Source organism: Xyrauchen texanus, chromosome 7 (assembly GCF_025860055.1).
Source record: "Xyrauchen texanus isolate HMW12.3.18 chromosome 7, RBS_HiC_50CHRs, whole genome shotgun sequence".
NCBI lineage: Eukaryota > Metazoa > Chordata > Actinopteri > Cypriniformes > Catostomidae > Xyrauchen > Xyrauchen texanus.
This window is the reverse complement of record NC_068282.1, coordinates 349,634-361,626: the sequence shown is the minus strand read 5'-3', so window position 1 is coordinate 361,626 and position 11,993 is coordinate 349,634. Positions and strand designations below refer to the sequence as shown.

The 11,993-nt window shown below is 40.6% G+C and overlaps 1 pseudogene; it reads left to right on the top strand.

The window, feature by feature from the left end:
• The first annotated feature begins 3,432 nt into the window (after positions 1–3,432).
• Positions 3,433–10,835, top strand: LOC127646798 (F-box/LRR-repeat protein 3-like; annotated as a pseudogene).
• Positions 10,836–11,993: the final 1,158 nt, after the last annotated feature.

The window sequence follows — 11,993 nt, the reverse complement described above, 5'->3', positions numbered from 1 at the left end:
AAAAAAATCCTGAAAATGAATATTTGGTAGTTATGATCAGGACTGATGTTGTTTTATTAAATTAACTAATTGAAAGTGGAAAATAATATTAATATTGCATATTATTATGGCAGTTTTTGACGTGGATATTTTTGTCCTCCAAGGACCTCTGAGTAAGTTTTTTAAATTGATGCATGAGGGTTAAATCGGGTGCACAAAGACATGAAGTGTTTATTACAGTTTTTTACAGTCGCTAGGACACATTTCTCAATACTTAGGTCACTTTTTCAAAACTCTTCACACAGTGAGCACAACAGAAGTATATGTGGGCTAAACTGTGGATCAATGATCATTGCTTTGGCACAAAATGCATTCAATGACTACATCTTTCAAATGACATTAATTCTTTTCTCACTTCGACACAACAACCGCCAAAACGTTGTGTACCCACAGGCCAATGTGCACATGCTTACATACTGTTCAAAACTGATAAACTTATGTTCAAAACAATAACATAATACACAACTGAATAATACAATAAAATACAGAACTGTTTTTGAACAAAACACACACAAAGACATTTTTTTAGGTAATGTTTACTACTGTAACAGCTTATGTTGCCTTGTGGATTTATTCATGGAGATTGAAGGCAGGCAAACACCCCACATTTTCATCTTTGTGGATGAGGCGGGTTTCAACCTGGCCAAAACACGGCGACGAGGAAGGAATGTGATTGGGAAGAGAGCCACAGTGGATGTCCCGGGCCAGAGGGGTGCCAACATCACAATGTGCGCAGCAATATCCACTGATGGACTGCTGTTACACAAACCACTAATTGGGCCATACAACACTGAACGTCTCCTTGCGTTCCTGCATGATCTCTATGGAAGGGTTGTGCTAGGTGAGGAAAGGGATGCAGAGAGAAGAAATCCGCCAACATTTATAATTGTATGGGACAATGTGGCATTTCACCACTCCCGTGCAGTCACCGAGTGGTTTGCAGCCCATCCCAGAATGGTGTCACTTTTCCTCCCACCTTACTCTCCATTCCTCAACCCAACAGAGGTATTCTTTTCCTCATGGAGGTGGAAGGTTTATGACCACCATCCACATGATCAAATGTCCCTTCTGGACGCAATGAATGCTGGATGCCAGGACATATCAGCAGAAGATTGCCAGGGATGGATCAGGCATGCCAGAAGATTCTTTCCTAGGTGTATTGCCCTAGATGACATAAGATGTGATGTGGATGAGAACCTGTGGCCAGATGGAGAAGACCGAGTAGATTAGCATTACTATTGTATCTGTATCAGTGGATGGTGTGTATACAAATTCTTGTATTTTGGAATTACTCAGTGCAAAAAAATAAAAATAAAAGACATAAAATATATTGAAGCATTCTTCATCATGTCTGATTCATTCCAGTAACCTCTATTGCAGTGAATTATAAACAGAGATTGTATAATGCGACATGTTGTTAGTGTTTTTTAGGTCATTCTTTTGTGGGTGACAAAGTGTGTTTGTTGGCTGTCAACCTTTGCTAGTGTTATGGAAGAATGTGTTGATTTGAGACATGAATAAAGTGTTTTGGTAGTTTTAGTGCATTTTGAATTTGAAATTAACTGCTGTGCTGAGCTGAAAGTTGGTTAGGAGAACTGTGTGAAGAGTTTTGAAAAAGTGACCCAAGTATTGAGAAATGTGTCCTAGCGACTGTAAAAAACTGTAATAAACTAATACAGATATCCCGCTATAATGGCCGGCGCTGACCTCTACTGACCTCTATTGGCCGCATAGCGCCACTACACTCCCGTCGCGTTTACCCATCATGCAGCGCACGCGTCCAACACACATCGCCATTTACCGGGAGCAGCCGCTCATGAACTGGGTCACGGGACACATTGACAAATACTCCAACCGATCTTCACTAAATCGACCGATCTCACCGCGTCGACCGGGAGCCAATGATTGTGTTTAATTCGGTCGCACGGAGGAAGTATTCTAGTGCCGGTCCGGGCTGATGCGACACTGACTCACCGAATCAACACAGCGAGACAGGTACAAACCCTGACCTCTGATCATATAACATCATGTCACTGTGTTCAGATCTCTGTCAGGTGTGTTCAAGGGCAAATTGGTGAATAGTTTAGGCTGTGTTTATAAACCTAGTAAACTGTCTACTTAGGCAGTATTTTTGGGCATCATAGGCGTGACCTGAATCAGCTCAACACACAAACTCAGAACGCAGCAAAACATTTGTTAAGACGTCCCAAGAAATACTGTCTAGGTCGATGATTCACTAGGTTTTGAAACACAACAATTCTGTCATCATTTACTCTCCCTCATGTAGTTCAGAACTGTATGACTTTCTTCTTTGGAACACAGAAGGTCTCGTGACTGATCGTGAGGTGTCATGTTGGAATGTTAATAAGATTTGAGTGCCGCGATGCCTCAGTCACCATTCACTCTCATTGTACAGAAAGAGCAGCGTGAACATTCTGCTAAACATCTCCTTTAGTGTTCCACAGAGGAAAGAAGGTCATACGGGTATGGAACGACATGAGGACGAGTAAATGATGACCGGTAATTAATAGATGTGCGATCGGATATTGGGATTACCTGTAGATGGTGCCATCTAGTGGGCATGTAAGGAAACGGCGCTGTTCAAAGGGAAACTAACTTAATGTTAAAGGGGCAGTAAGTGATTTCAGCCATTCTAGAATTCCCACAAACTGAGCCGTTGGATTAGCTACACCTCCTCTTTCCAAACCCCGCCCTCCGAAGATACCAAATGAGCTTGATTGCCACAAACAGGAGTTGAAACGGTTGTCAAAAACAACATGGCAAAATAGCGCCCTCTGCTGGCAACTGTTACGAACAACATGTCATAAAAATGGCATTAAGCCTCAATAATTCACTGAAACTACAATACTGTGAGAACACACAACATGATTGACAGGCAGCAAGCGTCCGAGAGTCTAGAGCTGTCACAGAGACCGGTGAGATATCAACACTTATTTCAGTAATATCTTTCAGGAACATTACGTTGAATATCTCTCCATGAACAAATCCCTTACAGCAGCTTTAAGTTAAAGTATGTAACGTATTCTGTGTTATCCCAGTTTAATATGCAGAGACAACAAGAAGCCATTCAGAGCCGTTCTCACGCTCAGTTTTAGCATGATTTAATGATGATGTCACACTGCCAGAAGCTTCTTTCAGATTATTGATCATGAGTGTTTTTGTGCTCTGAGATTCATGTGTTGCGATCATAAATAGATCTCCGTTAATCCATCCTATTCTGTGAGATAAAGAACACAAAGTCTGCTTGACTGCTCTTTAATAACAGCACAAATCTTTTGTGATTAAAGGTAATTAAAGGAGTAAATAACTGAATCAAGAATAGCAGATATACTCTGCACACATATAAACTTGTTTTCCATGTTCTGCATCAGAATGAAGAGAGGACAGAAGCGAGGTGATGATGTGGAGGAGGAGGGGCGGTGGTACTCCAGGGCCGGGCCCCGGGGCTCCTGACGGCTGTAAGCGGCTCCGGCGGGGAGACTGTGAAGAGGTAGTGCTGGTGGACTGGGGTCTGATGCCGCAGGAGATCCTGCTGCAGATCTTCCAGTACCTGCCGCTGTTGGACCGGGCCTTCGCCTCACAGGTGTGCCGCATCTGGAATGAGGCCTTCCACATGCCCGAACTCTGGAGATGCTTTGAATTTGAGCTCAATCAACCGGCCAGCTCGTACCTGAAGGCCACTCACCCCGACCTCATCAAACAGATCATCAAACGCCACTCCAATCACCTGCAGTACGTCAGCTTCAAGGTGAGACACACATCTGTCACTCACTGCAGGTCATTTGGATACTGAATGTGTAGAGTCGGCTATAACAATCCTAAAGCGTCATTAGCGACGGAGCGGCCGGAGTACAGGTGTGTCACGGGCACCTCGTTACGGAAGAAGGGCCGAACTCCTGCTCGTACATGACCAGATTGAATTTGGGCGAACATGTGATCCTCATGTTTGTCATCACAAGCACTTCCTGTCAACAGGTCATAATCGCATATTAACACTTTATGCTCGGATGGGCAAACCGGGAAAAAATACTTTAAAATATGAATATTGAGAGGTTGAGATTTAGAAATATGAATAACTGCAGTCTTGAAGAACACAAAATATGTGTCGTTTGAAAGTTTAGACGCTCTACTTTATAATGCATGTAGATAGTATGACCAAAACTGGACAAGTGCTTTAAAATATACAGATGAATCAGAAGTGTTACATTTTAATAATTTATTTAAAATATTGTAATCAGTAAAAATATCAAACTGATCAAATATTCATGTGTCATATGTTGTTGGAAAGATCTAGAAGAGTAAAATACAACCAGCATATTTGTTTTACTCACAGATGAATCTATAGAGAGTAACAGCTAAATATATGTGTTTTACTATTATGTTGGTGTTGATTATGCAATGTTTCTGACCTCATTAAAAATAAACAGAACATAAAATATCACACGATTACTTATAGGAGGTGATTATCTTCCAAACACAAGATAATCAGATGCAAACACAACAATGACTAAAGGTTTGCATAGCATGCAGACATGATTTTACTCATGAGATTTCACAGAATGAGTTTCATTCTGTGTCATTTGAGTCATCATTGAGTCCGTGTCGTGTATTTGGCGCCATCTCCTGGTGGTCATATGTAACATTGTGCTTCATGTGGATTATCTAATGATCTATACATCTGATTATCTTGTGTGTGGACTCGATTGAAAGATAATCACAGACTCTAAATAATCATATGTGACATTTTATGTTCTGTTTATATGTTGTGAAGTTAGAAGTGAAAACACCTGAAATAAGCAACACCAACATAATAGTCAAAGACATATATTTAGCTGTTACTCGCTATAGTTTCATCTGAGAGTAAAACAAATAGTCTGGTTGTATTTTACTCTTCTAGATCTTTCCAACAACATATGACACATGAATATTTGATCAGTTTAATTTTTTTACTAATTGCAATAATATGTGCTGTGTAATTTATTTGATTAATTATCGAAACGGAACTAAAATATCAAAGCACTTGTTCAGTTTTGGTCATAATATCTACATACATTATAAAGTAGAGCTTCTAAACTTTCAAACGAAACATATTTTGCAGTTATATAAATAGTTTTTTTGTGGGCTCGCACACATTTCCACGACTCTGTGATGTTATTAACGATGTTTTCTGCTGTTGTGTGTTTCAGGTGGACAGCAGCACTGAATCAGCCGAAGCCGCGTGTGATATTCTCTCACAACTGGTCAACTGTTCTCTGAAAACACTCGGCCTCATCTCCACCGCTCGACCCAGCTTCATGGAGCTGCCCAAAGTAATTATATATATATATAGTATATTAGTGAGGACCTCTTGTACCTGACCTCTAACTCTCCCAAAAACCTGTTGGCATTATTATATTAAAAACAACCATTTGAGCGTTTTCAAATAGTCCAGTCATTCTAAAGTAGTGATTACAGATTATTTTGGGTCAAGACACAAGTACAGCATCACATGTGCACACACACACACACAGTCTGTCGGGGATACTCTGATGATCTTATGTTAGTCTCTCTGTTCCTCCTCAGTCTCACTTCATCTCAGCGTTGACGGTGGTGTTTGTGAACTCTAAATCTCTGTCGTCATTGAAGATCGATGACACGCCTGTCGACGATCCGTCACTCAAAGTCCTGGTGGCCAATAACAGTGACACACTGAAGCTGCTGAAGATGAGCAGCTGTCCTCACGTGTCTCCCGCAGGTGAAAGATTCATTAAACACGGGATTTTCAGTGAACAACTTAAAGCTAATACATGACTAAAGAAGATGCATTCTTTTAATATTTGTGATCTCACTCGTGGAAATGACCTCATGTTTGACATCACAAGCACTTCCTGTCAACAGGTCATAACTGCATATTAACACTTTAAACTCGAATGTGTAAAGCGGGAAAAATACTTTCAAATATTAATAACTGCAGTCTTGAATAACACAAAATATGTGTCGTTTGAAAGTTTATAATCTCTACTTTATAATGCATGTAGATAGTATGACCAAAACTGAACAAGTGCTTTAAAATATGCAGATGAATCAGAAGTGTTACATTTTAATAATTTATTAAAATGAATGTGCACGGCACATATTATTACAATCAGTAAAATCATCAAACTGATCAAATATTCATGTGTCATATGTTGTTGGAAAGATCTAGAAGCGTAAAATACAACCAGACTATTTGTTTTAGATGAAACTATAGCGAGTAACAGATAAATATATGTGTTTGACTATTATGTTGGTGTTGCGTATTTCAGGCGTTTTTGCTGATAAATGCACGAAAAATAAAGGTAACATTAAATCTCACATATGATTATTTAGAGTCTGTGATTATCATTCAATCGAGTCCAAACACAAGATAATCAGATGTATAGATCATTAGATAATCCACATGAAGCACAATGTTACATATGACCACCAGGAGATGGCGCCAAATACACGACACAGACTCAATGATGACTCAAATGACACAGAATGAAACTCATTCTGTGAAATCTCATGAGTAAAATCATGTCTGCATGCTATGCAAACCTTTAGTCATTGTTGTGTTTGCATGTGTAATTAGTTCTTATGTACAATTATTATCTTTTATTTGTTTGGAGATGTTTTTGGACACTATGATACATTATATTTGTAATGTTTTGTATTGTTCGCTTTGTCGAACAATAAGAAAAAAGTTTTTGTCTGAAGTTTTTGGGAGCCGCCTTATTTACACCCAGAGATATATAATGACAAATCAGAAAAATATTGAAAAAGTACATTTTTGGCTCAAATTATTGGAGTATGATTTCTTTTTTTAATTTATAAAAAATATTCAGTTTAGTTGAGTATTATTATAATATCATAATCTATGTAATTAAAAATTATGAAAAGTTCTCCACAATGATACCAAACACTTGACCCTCCTTGTTTTGTTTTGTCGAGTTATAAGCCTTTAATTTTGGGTTTGCCAGTGAAACAGGAAAACACCTTCAGGGCTTAAAGGGTTAAAGGACTGAATTTCAGCCTCAGGAAATCGTCAGTTTATTAGAATTGTGCAGTTCATCTGTTCTGTGTTTCTGTCACTCAGGTATCATGTGTGTAGCGGACCAGTGTCACGGTTTGCGCGAGTTGGCGCTGAACTACCATCTGTTGAGTGATGAGCTGCTGCTGGCGCTGTCGTCCGAACGGCACGTGCACCTGGAGCACCTGCGCATCGACGTGGTGAGCGAGAACCCGGGCCAACATTTCCACACCATCAAGAAGAGCAGCTGGGACGCCATGGTGCGCCACTCGCCCAAATTCAACCTGGTCATGTACTACTACCTGTACGAGGACGAGTTTGGTCCCTTCTTCCGTGATGAGGTGCCCGTGACGCACCTGTACTTCGGCCGCTCCGTCAGTAAGGACGTTTTGGGGCGGGTGGGGCTCATGTGCCCGCGCCTGGTGGAACTGGTGGTGTGTGCCAACGGTCTCCGCCCCCTGGACGAGGAGCTGATCCGGATCGCAGAGCGCTGCAAACAGCTGTCGGCCATCGGCCTGGGCGAGTGCGAGGTGACGTGCAGCGCCTTCGTGGAGTTCGTGAAGATGTGCGGCCACCGACTGTCGCAGCTGTCCATCATGGAGGAGGTTCTGGTGCCGGACAATAAATACGGTCTGGATGACATCCACTGGGAAGTGTCGAAGCATCTGGGCCGCGTCTGGTTCCCTGATATGATGCCCACCTGGTAGAGTACAGCTCCAGGGTCTGGATTCAAAATAGTGACCCACAATGCCCCCCTCTGCCTGACGCACACATGACCTTTGACCCCGCAAGAGTGCAAATGGAGTGAATATTCCAGAGTAGTTTTGTACGTTGCATTGTCGTATTGTTTATTATTCAGTATGCAGCAAGGGTAAGTGTGTGATGTCATAATTTTAACACCTGTTGTGACGTTAATTTAAATCTGATTGAGGCGAGATTCATTCATCATAAATGGATTTTGACATGATGGACTGATATCAGTTTGCTATATTTGATATATTTAAAGCACTTTTACCGAATGAAGTTTCACCTTGTTTATTCGTTTGAGGGAGTTCATTGTAATCATTCTGATTTGTTTATTTGCTGTTGTTGTTTATTTTAGATTGTGATGGTCGAGGAGTTCAGTTGATCATGCTGTAGTTCATTTCTTGACTAGCATTAGCTGCACCAGTCTGAATAATAGCGTGATTAAGCTAAAGAAGCAAACGTATGACCCCATTGTTGTCAGATTTTACTGCTGATTATATCTGTTATTTGAATGTAATCTTAAACAACCGTTTTGAAGATTTTGCTCTTTCCCCATGTAAGTATTTGATAATATCTGCACGGGAGCGTTTCGAAGATGAGCACTGAGTGACTGACTTGCCTTGAAATGGACTAAGTGAATAACAACATGCGGCGCACGCTCTACCGATTCTGAATGATTCAAACATGGCGAGTAAATTGCACGTGTGTGTTGATTTAGCATCTTGCACGGCTCGTGTTAAACTGGGACGCTCTCATGAGAATAAATAAACAGAATTTCAGTCGTGTTTGCTCTCTGCACGTCATTTAAATCAGTTTCGTCGAGGGGTTTATCAGAATGATCCATCTTCAACCGCTTATCCGAAGTCGGGTCACGGGGGCAGCAGCTCCAGCAGGGGGCGCTAAACTTCCCTATCCCGAGCCACATTAACCAGCTCTGACTGGGGGACCCCGAGGCGTTCCCAGGTCAGTGTGGAGATGTAATCTCTCCACCTAATCCTGGGTCTTCCCCGAGGCCTCCTCCCAGCTGGACGTGCCTGAAACACCTCCCTAGGGAGGCGGCCAGGGGGCATCCTTACCAGATGCCCAAACCACCTCAACTGAATCCTCTTGTAGCAAAGGAGCAGCGGCTCTACTCCGAGCTCCTCACGGATGACTGAGCTCCTCACCCTATCTCTAAGGGAGAAGCCCGCCACCCTTCTGAGGAAGCCCGTTTCGGCCGCTTGTACTCGCGACCTAGTTCTTTGACCCAGCCTTCATGACCATAGGTGAGGGTAGGAATGAAAATTGACCGGTAGATCGAGAGCTTTGCCTTTCGGCTCAGCTCTCTTTTCGTGCGATAGAGTGAGTGCAATACCGCCCCCGCTGCCCCGATTCTCCGGCCAACCTCCCGCTCCCCCGATTCTCCGGCCAACCTCCCGCTCCATTGTCCCCTCACTCGTGAACAAGACCCCGAGGTACTTGAACTCCTTCACTTGGGGCAATACCTCCTTTGTCAGTTGAAATTTGTTTATTAAGCGCGGACAACAACCAAAAAATAATCGTCAAAAATAATAATAACTGCAGTTTGAACAACACAAAATATGTATCGTTTTAAGAGTTTAGAAGCTCTACTTTCCAATGCATGTAGACAAATCTATAGTGAGTAACAGCTAAATATATGTCTTTGACAATCATGTTGGTGTTAATTATATCCCGCGTTTTCGCATATAATTTCACAAAAAATAAACAATATGACATATGATTATTTAGAGTCTGTGATTCTCTTTCAAACGAGTCCACACACAAGATAATCAGATGTATAGATCATTAGATAATCCACATGAAGCACAATGTTACATATGACCACCAGGAGATGGCGCCAAATACACGACACAGACTCAATGATGACTCAAATGACACAGAATGAAACTCACTCTGTGAAATCTGCCACAAATAGGAAACCTTTAAAAACAGCCTCAGAGTTTAAAGGGTTAAATTGATCAATCTGTCTGCAGATTATGATGTCGTTAGCTCGTGGGATTTCAAGTTGTACAGTTTAAGGTTTTTATCGCCGGTGATTCAAATGGTGGAGAAAAAATGAATAGACTTAAAATAGAAAGAGACACTATTATTGTGCTGTGCATAAATGTTTGATTTGATTCGGGTTTCAAAGGTAGCAGAATATTTCAGTATGAAAATAAGTGGGGGAAAATGAACAAATGCGAGACCTGCTCATATTGAAAGCTCAGTTTCAGTGTTGACATGGATTCAGTCGTTGTTATTATTATGGGATGCTTTCATGTCAGAACGACACCGCTGAGGGTCATTAAATCTCCAGTGTCTGTCAGTCGGCGGATTTATATTGTTATATCTCATCTTGGCAAGTTTCTTGCACCATCCATATATTTGCGCTCTACTGCCCTACAAAGACAAAACGCAGTAACTACAGGAACACTTAAACTTCAGCCAAATGTAGGTTATAAAACGTGTCTGTCACCGGACGGATCAGAGTCTGACTGACACCTTTTCACTCAGAACTCATGATTGACCTAACGTGTAGTTACTGTATGTTGCCTTTGCAGGATGAGAAGAAAGCAAGAATGCTTCACAGTCTGAAGAACTCTTTCTGCTCTACAGATTTCATTTTATGAACATGAAAACTGTAAATGATTGAAACGGGTTCACTGGAAGTTCATGTGTGTATCTGTTATCAAGCAATACATTTGACTAATATATTGTTGACATAAATGTACATATATATATATTCTTTATATTAATATAGAAATGCATTTCAGAAATGTACATATTATGAGATTATTGGCTGTCAATATTTCTCCTGAATATTATAATAATATTTTATTTCCATTTATGAATATTGATATAAGCTTGTCATGAAGCGTCATTTTCTTCTTTCAGGCTTTTAATTGCGGTCTCAGCTTCATTGATTGATTTATGGTGAGTTTTATCCATAGAAAGACCGCTGATGTTGTGGAAATGTTTTTGTTTTGGAATAAACCTTTTGTGAAATGTAAGAAATGTTTCAATTTGATTTATTTAAATGAATTGATAAAAACAAAACCATAATATTCATACTATACACAGTCCATCCAACCCTCCCAGTCCCCCCCAAAAAATTTTTTAACAAATAAGTCCCTAACCACTGGCGTCTTATGGATTACTTTTATGCTGCCTTTATGTGCTTTTTGAAGCTTCAAAGTTCTAGTCACCATTCACTTGCATTGTATGGACCGAGCTGAAACATTTAAATATTGCTGCTTACGGCTATATTTAATATTATTATTGTTTTCATGTGCTGGACGGTTTCATTACATTCGGTTTGATCATATTGTTTAATTACACTAGTTATCACTTAATTTCTAACATATAGTGATTGCATGTTTGCATCAGACCCCCAGAAACACCTTTTAGATGAGAGAGATCCACAGAGAATGGCCAGACCGGTTCAAACTGACGAGGTCTGCGACGGCTGGGGCGCAAACAAACTAAACATCACACCATCAGTAATGCGGGACTGAATGTAATTGTTAAATAGCCATTTGAGATATAACCAGGAATCATCACTGCTTGGATACAAATGGACAATTAAAGCAGTAAATTCAGTAAATTTAAACTGAGTTTAAAGTGGGTTTATTATCAGTAATAAAGTTTGAACACCACCAAACTCACTCAAAGCAATATTTAACCCATTTAAAGCACCAACAATATATGAAACCTTAGAAAATAATTACATTTATAGAACTGAAGAACATTTAAATCAATCAAATTATCAGTTGGAATGTATATTTCTGCCTCTCCTGAGTTATGTCGTTTCTCAGCACCTCTCGGCTTCGGCTGTGGTCATACGAGTGTTAATGAAGATCTTTAGGAGAGTGACAGTCTCTGACTTCTAGATTGTTCTCTAATAACAGCTGAAGTATGTCCACAGCACCAGCACAGGCTCTGAACTCTTGCTGGCGATGAGACTGAGCACTCGACCTTCAAGCTGTTCCTCAGTGCATCTTCAGGAAATGTTCAGTCCTGTCCCCTTGAAGCAGGGTGGCACTAACAAGGTGTTTTGTGAAGGAGAACCGTTCCCTGGTGTGTCCCGTATGGTATTGCAGACCTACAGAGAGAAAAACATACAAATGATGAAGTGACGACAAAATGTACATTTCAA